Genomic DNA, 9,524 nt, shown 5'->3' on the forward strand with positions numbered 1-9,524 from the left:
ATAGGATAGGATAGAGGATAGGATAGGATTGAGGATAGGATAGGATAGAGGATAGGATAGGATAGAGGATAGGATAGGATAGATGATAGGATAGGATACAGGATAGGATAGGACAGAGGATACGATATAGGATTTAATAGGATAGAGGATAGGATACGATAAAGGATAGGATAGGATAGAGGATAGGATATAGGATTGGATAGGATAGCGGATAGGATAGGATAGGGGATTGGATAGGATAGAGAATAGGATATAGGATTGGATAGGATAGAGGATAGAATAGGATAGAGGATAGGATAGGATAGAGGATAGAATATGATACAGGATAGGATAGGATAGAGGATAGGATAGGATACAGGATAGGATAGGATAGAGAATAGGATACGATAGAGGATAGGATATGATAGAGGATAGGATAGGATAGAGGATATGATAGGATAGAGAATAGGATAGGATAGAGGATAGGATAGGATAGAGGATAGGATAGGATTGAGGATAGGATAGGATAGAGGATGGGATAGGATAGAGGATAGGATACGATAGAGGATAAGGATAGGATCGAGGATAGGATAGGATAGAGGATAGGATATGATAGAGGATACGATATAGGATTTAATAGGATAGAGGATAGGATAGGATAGAGGATAGGATAGGATAGAGGATAGGATAGGATAGAGGATAGGATAGGATAGAGGATGGGATAGGATAGAGGATAATATAGGATAGAGGATGGGATAGGATGGAGGATAGGATACGATAGAGGATAGGATAGGATAGAGGATAGGATAGGATTGAGGATAGGATAGGATAGAGGATACGATATAGGATTTAATAGGATAGAGTATAGGATACGATAGAGGATAGGATATGATAGAGGATAGGATAGGATAGAGGATAGGATAGGATTGAGGATAGGATAGGATAGAGGATAGGATAGGATAGAGGATAGGATAGGATAGAGGATAGGATAGGATAGGGGATAATATAGGATAGAGGATAGGATAGGATAGAGGATAGGATAGGATAGAGGATAGGATAGGATAGAGGATAGGATAGGATAGAGGATAGGATAGGATAGAGGATAGGATAGGATAGAGGATAATATAGGATAGAGGATAGGATAGGATAGAGGATAGGATAGGATAGAGGATAGGATAGGATAGAGGATAGGATAGGATAGAGAATAGGATATAGGATTGGATAGGATAGCGGATAGGATAGGATAGAGGATTGGATAGGATAGGGGATAGGATACGATAGAGGATAGGATAGGATAGAGAATAGGATATAGGATTGGATAGGATAGAGGATAGAATAGGATAGAGGATAGGATAGGATAGAGGATAGGATATGATACAGGATAGGATAGGATAGAGGATAGGATAGGATAGAGGATAGGATAGGATACAGGATAGGATAGGATAGAGGATAGGATATGATAGAGGATAGGATAGGATAGAGGATAGGATAGGATAGAGAATAGGATGGGATAGAGGATAGGATAGGATAGGGGATTGGATAGGATAGAGAATAGGATATAGGATTGGATAGGATAGAGGATAGAATAGGATAGAGGATAGGATAGGATAGAGGATAGAATATGATACAGGATAGGATAGGATAGAGGATAGGATAGGATACAGGATAGGATAGGATAGAGAATAGGATACGATAGAGGATAGGATATGATAGAGGATAGGATAGGATAGAGGATATGATAGGATAGAGAATAGGATAGGATAGAGGATAGGATAGGATAGAGGATAGGATAGGATTGAGGATAGGATAGGATAGAGGATGGGATAGGATAGAGGATAGGATACGATAGAGAATAAGGATAGGATCGAGGATAGGATAGGATAGAGGATAGGATATGATAGAGGATACGATATAGGATTTAATAGGATAGAGGATAGGATAGGATAGAGGATAGGATAGGATAGAGGATAGGATAGGATAGAGGATGGGATAGGATAGAGGATAATATAGGATAGAGGATGGGATAGGATGGAGGATAGGATACGATAGAGGATAGGATAGGATAGAGGATAGGATAGGATTGAGGATAGGATAGGATAGAGGATACGATATAGGATTTAATAGGATAGAGTATAGGATACGATAGAGGATAGGATATGATAGAGGATAGGATAGGATAGAGGATAGGATAGGATTGAGGATAGGATAGGATAGAGGATAGGATAGGATAGAGGATAGGATAGGATAGAGGATAGGATAGGATAGAGGATAGGATAGGATAGAGAATAGGATAGGATAGAGGATAGGATAGGATAGAGTATAGGATAGGATAGAGGATAGGATAGGATAGAGGATAGGATAGGATAGAGGATAGGATAGGATACAGGATAGGATAGGATAGAGAATAGGATACGATAGAGGATAGGATATGATAGAGGATAGGATAGGATAGAGGATAGGATAGGATAGAGGATGGGATAGGATAGAGGATAGGACACGATAGAGGATAAGGACAGGATAGAGGATAGGATAGGATAGAGGATAGGATATGATAGAGGATACGATATAGGATTTAATAGGATAGAGGATAGGATAGGATAGAGGATAGGATAGGATAGAGGATAGGATAGGATAGAGGATGGGATAGGATAGAGGATAGTATAGGATAGAGGATAGGATAGGATAGAGGATAGGATAGGATAGAGAATAGGATGGGATAGAGGATAGGATAGGATAGGGGATTGGATAGGATAGAGAATAGGATATAGGATTGGATAGGATAGAGGATAGAATAGGATAGAGGATAGGATAGGATAGAGGATAGAATATGATACAGGATAGGATAGGATAGAGGATAGGATAGGATACAGGATAGGATAGGATAGAGAATAGGATACGATAGAGGATAGGATATGATAGAGGATAGGATAGGATAGAGGATATGATAGGATAGAGAATAGGATAGGATAGAGGATAGGATAGGATAGAGGATAGGATAGGATTGAGGATAGGATAGGATAGAGGATGGGATAGGATAGAGGATAGGATACGATAGAGAATAAGGATAGGATCGAGGATAGGATAGGATAGAGGATAGGATATGATAGAGGATACGATATAGGATTTAATAGGATAGAGGATAGGATAGGATAGAGGATAGGATAGGATAGAGGATAGGATAGGATAGAGGATGGGATAGGATAGAGGATAATATAGGATAGAGGATGGGATAGGATGGAGGATAGGATACGATAGAGGATAGGATAGGATAGAGGATAGGATAGGATAGAGGATAGGATAGGATAGAGGATAGGATAGGATAGAGGATAGGATAGGATAGAGGATAGGATAGGATAGGGGATAATATAGGATAGAGGATAGGATAGGATAGAGGATAGGATAGGATAGAGGATAGGATAGGATAGAGGATAGGATAGGATAGAGGATAGGATAGGATAGAGGATAATATAGGATAGAGGATAGGATAGGATAGAGGATAGGATAGGATAGAGGATAGGATAGGATAGAGGATAGGATAGGATAGAGAATAGGATATAGGATTGGATAGGATAGCGGATAGGATAGGATAGAGGATTGGATAGGATAGGGGATAGGATACGATAGAGGATAGGATAGGATAGAGAATAGGATATAGGATTGGATAGGATAGAGGATAGGATAGGATAGAGGATACGATATAGGATTTAATAGGATAGAGTATAGGATACGATAGAGGATAGGATATGATAGAGGATAGGATAGGATACAGGATAGGATAGGATAGAGGATAGGATATGATAGAGGATAGGATAGGATAGAGGATAGGATAGGATAGAGAATAGGATGGGATAGAGGATAGGATAGGATAGGGGATTGGATAGGATAGAGAATAGGATATAGGATTGGATAGGATAGAGGATAGAATAGGATAGAGGATAGGATAGGATAGAGGATAGAATATGATACAGGATAGGATAGGATAGAGGATAGGATAGGATACAGGATAGGATAGGATAGAGAATAGGATACGATAGAGGATAGGATATGATAGAGGATAGGATAGGATAGAGGATATGATAGGATAGAGAATAGGATAGGATAGAGGATAGGATAGGATAGAGGATAGGATAGGATTGAGGATAGGATAGGATAGAGAATAGGATATAGGATTGGATAGGATAGCGGATAGGATAAGATAGAGGATTGGATAGGATAGGGGATAGGATAGGATAGAGGATAGGATAGGATAGAGAATAGGATAGGATAGAGGATAGGATATGATAGAGGATACGATATAGGATTTAATAGGATAGAGGATAGGATAGGATAGAGTATAGGATAGGATAGAGGATAGGATAGGATAGAGGATAGGATAGGATAGAGGATAGGATAGGATAGAGGATGGGATAGGATAGAGGATAATATAGGATAGAGGATGGGATAGGATGGAGGATAGGATACGATAGAGGATAGGATAGGATAGAGGATAGGATAGGATTGAGGATAGGATAGGATAGAGGATACGATATAGGATTTAATAGGATAGAGTATAGGATACGATAGAGGATAGGATATGATAGAGGATAGGATAGGATAGAGGATAGGATAGGATTGAGGATAGGATAGGATAGAGGATAGGATAGGATAGAGGATAGGATAGGATAGAGGATAGGATAGGATAGAGGATAGGATAGGATAGAGAATAGGATAGGATAGAGGATAGGATAGGATAGAGTACAGGATAGGATAGAGGATAGGATAGGATAGAGGATAGGATAGGATAGAGGATAGGATAGGATACAGGATAGGATAGGATAGAGAATAGGATACGATAGAGGATAGGATATGATAGAGGATAGGAGAGGATAGAGGATAGGATAGGATAGAGGATGGGATAGGATAGAGGATAGGACACGATAGAGGATAAGGACAGGATAGAGGATAGGATAGGATAGAGGATAGGATATGATAGAGGATACGATATAGGATTTAATAGGATAGAGGATAGGATAGGATAGAGGATAGGATAGGATAGAGGATAGGATAGGATAGAGGATGGGATAGGATAGAGGATAGTATAGGATAGAGGATAGGATAGGATAGAGGATAGGATAGGATAGAGAATAGGATGGGATAGAGGATAGGATAGGATAGGGGATTGGATAGGATAGAGAATAGGATATAGGATTGGATAGGATAGAGGATAGAATAGGATAGAGGATAGGATAGGATAGAGGATAGAATATGATACAGGATAGGATAGGATAGAGGATAGGATAGGATACAGGATAGGATAGGATAGAGAATAGGATACGATAGAGGATAGGATATGATAGAGGATAGGATAGGATAGAGGATATGATAGGATAGAGAATAGGATAGGATAGAGGATAGGATAGGATAGAGGATAGGATAGGATTGAGGATAGGATAGGATAGAGGATGGGATAGGATAGAGGATAGGATACGATAGAGAATAAGGATAGGATCGAGGATAGGATCGGATAGAGGATAGGATATGATAGAGGATACGATATAGGATTTAATAGGATAGAGGATAGGATAGGATAGAGGATAGGATAGGATAGAGGATAGGATAGGATAGAGGATAGGATAGGATAGAGGATGGGATAGGATAGAGGATAATATAGGATAGAGGATAGGATAGAGAATAGGATAGGATAGAGGATAGGATAGGATAGAGTATAGGATAGGATAGAAGATAGGATAGGATAGAGGATAGGATAGGATAGAGGATAGGATAGGATACAGGATAGGATAGGATAGAGAATAGGATACGATAGAGGATAGGATATGATAGAGGATAGGATAGGATAGAGGATAGGATAGGATAGAGGATGGGATAGGATAGAGTATAGGACACGATAGAGGATAAGGACAGGATAGAGGATAGGATAGGATAGAGGATAGGATATGATAGAGGATACGATATAGGATTTAATAGGATAGAGGATAGGATAGGATAGAGGATAGGATAGGATAGAGGATAGGATAGGATAGAGGATGGGATAGGATAGAGGATAGTATAGGATAGAGGATAGGATAGGATGGAGGATAGGATACGATAGAGGATAGGATAGGATAGAGGATAGGATAGGATAGAGGATAGGATAGGATAGAGGATAGGATAGGATAGAGGATAGGATAGGATAGGGGATAATATAGGATAGAGGATAGGATAGGATAGAGGATAGGATAGGATAGAGGATAGGATAGGATAGAGGATAGGATAGGATAGAGGATAGGATAGGATAGAGGATAATATAGGATAGAGGATAGGATAGGATAGAGGATAGGATAGGATAGAGGATAGGATAGGATAGAGGATAGGATAGGATAGAGAATAGGATATAGGATTGGATAGGATAGCGGATAGGATAGGATAGAGGATTGGATAGGATAGGGGATAGAATACGATAGAGGATAGGATAGGATAGAGAATAGGATATAGGATTGGATAGGATAGAGGATAGAATAGGATAGAGGATAGGATAGGATAGAGGATAGGATATGATACAGGATAGGATAGGATAGAGGATAGGATAGGATAGAGGATAGGATAGGATACAGGATAGGATAGGATAGAGGATAGGATATGATAGAGGATAGGATAGGATAGAGGATAGGATAGGATAGAGAATAGGATGGGATAGAGGATAGGATAGGATAGAGGATAGGATAGGATAGAGGATAGGATAGGATAGAGGATGGGATAGGATAGAGGATAGGATACGATAGAGGATAAGGATAGGATAGAGGATAGGATAGGATAGAGGATAGGATAGGATAGAGGATAGGATAGGATAGAGGATGGGATAGGATAGAGGATAATATAGGATAGAGGATGGATAGGATGGAGGATAGGATACGATAGAGGATAGGATAGGATAGAGGATAGGATAGGATTGAGGATAGGATAGGATAGAGGATACGATATAGGATTTAATAGGATAGAGTATAGGATACGATAGAGGATAGGATATGATAGAGGATAGGATAGGATAGAGGATAGGATAGGATTGAGGATAGGATAGGATAGAGGATAGGATAGGATAGAGGATAGGATAGGATAGAGGATAGGATAGGATAGAGGATAGGATAGGATAGAGAATAGGATAGGATAGAGGATAGGATAGGATAGAGTATAGGATAGGATAGAGGATAGGATAGGATAGAGGATAGGATAGGATAGAGGATAGGATAGGATACAGGATAGGATAGGATAGAGAATAGGATACGATAGAGGATAGGATATGATAGAGGATAGGATAGGATAGAGGATAGGATAGGATAGAGGATGGGATAGGATAGAGGATAGGATAGGATAGAGGATAGGATAGGATAGAGGATAGGATAGGATAGGGGATAATATAGGATAGAGGATAATATAGGATAGAGGATAGGATAGGATAGAGGATAGGATAGGATAGAGGATAGGATAGGATAGAGGATAGGATAGGATAGAGAATAGGATATAGGATTGGATAGGATAGCGGATAGGATAGGATAGAGGATTGGATAGGATAGGGGATAGGATACGATAGAGGATAGGATAGGATAGAGAATAGGATATAGGATTGGATAGGATAGAGGATAGAATAGGATAGAGGATAGGATAGGATAGAGGATAGGATATGATACAGGATAGGATAGGATAGAGGATAGGATAGGATAGAGGATAGGATAGGATACAGGATAGGATAGGATAGAGGATAGGATATGATAGAGGATATGATAGGATAGAGGATAGGATAGGATAGAGAATAGGATGGGATAGAGGATAGGATAGGATAGAGGATAGGATAGGATAGAGGATAGGATAGGATAGAGGATGGGATAGGATAGAGGATAGGATAGGATAGAGGATAGGATAGGATAGAGGATAGGATAGGATAGAGGATAGGATAGGATAGAGGATAGGATAGGATAGAGGATAGGATAGGATAGAGGATAGGATAGGATAGAGGATACGATATAGGATTTAATAGGATAGAGGATAGGATAGGATAGAGGATAGGATAGGATAGAGGATACGATATAGGATTTAATAGGATAGAGGATAGGATACGATAGAGGATACGATAGGATAGAGGATAGGATAGGATAGAGAATAGGATAGGATAGAGGAAAGGATAGGATAGAGGATAGGATAGGATAGAGGATAGGATAGGATAGAGGATGGGATAGGATAGAGGATAATATAGGATAGAGGATAGGATAGGATAGAGGATGTTATAGGATAGAGGATAATATAGGATAGAGGATAGGATAGGATATAGGATAGGATAGGATAGAGGATAGGATAGGATAGAGGATAGGATACGATAGAGGATAGGATAGGATAGAGGATAGGATACGTTATAGGATTTAATAGGATAGAGGATAGGATACGATAGAGGATAGGATAGGATAGAGGATAGAGGATAGGATAGAGGATAGGATAGAGGATAGGATAGGATAGAGGATAGGATAGGATAGAGGATAGGATAGGATAGAGGATAGGATAGGATAGAGGATGGGATAGGATAGAGGATAGGATAGGATAGAAGATAGGATAGGATAGAGGATAGGATAGGATAGAGGATAGGATAGGATAGAGGATAGGATAGGATAGAGGATAGGATAGGATAGAGGATAGGATAGGATAGAGGATGGGATAGGATAGAGGATAATATAGGATAGAGGATAGGATAGGATAGAGGATGGGATAGGATAGAGGATAATATAGGATAGAGGATAGGATAGGATAGAGGATAGGATAGGATAGAGGATAGGATAGGATAGAGGATAGGATACGATAGAGGATAGGATAGGATAGAGGATACGATATAGGATTTAATAGGATAGAGGATAGGATACGATAGAGGATAGGATAGGATAGAGGATAGAGGATAGAGGATAGGATAGAGGATAGGATAGGATAGAGGATAGGATAGGATAGAGGATAGGATAGGTTAGAGGATAGGATAGGATAGAGGATAGGATACGATAGAGGATAGGATACGATAGAGGATAAGGATAGGATAGAGGATAGGATACGATAGAGGATAAGGATAGGATAGAGGATAGGATAGGATAGCGGATAGGATAGGATAGAGGATAGGATAGGATAGAGGATAGGATACGATAGAGGATAGGATAGGATAGAGGATGGGATAGGATAGAGGATAATATAGGATAGAGGATAGGATAGGATAGAGGATATGATAGGATAGAGGATAGGATAGGATAGAGGATAGGATACGATAGAGGATAGGATAGGATAGAGGATACGATATAGGATTTAATAGGATAGAGGATAGGATACGATAAAGGATAGGATAGGATAGAGGATAGGATATAGGATTGGATAGGATAGCGGATAGGATAGGATAGGGGATTGGATAGGATAGAGAATAGGATATAGGATTGGATAGGATAGAGGATAGAATAGGATAGAGGATAGGATAGGATAGAGAATAGGATATAGGATTGGATAGGATAGCGGATAGGATAGGATAGAGGATTGGATAGGATAGGGGATAG

This window comes from Halictus rubicundus, unplaced genomic scaffold (genome assembly GCF_050948215.1).
Source record: "Halictus rubicundus isolate RS-2024b unplaced genomic scaffold, iyHalRubi1_principal scaffold0184, whole genome shotgun sequence".
In the NCBI taxonomy this organism is placed as follows: domain Eukaryota; kingdom Metazoa; phylum Arthropoda; class Insecta; order Hymenoptera; family Halictidae; genus Halictus; species Halictus rubicundus.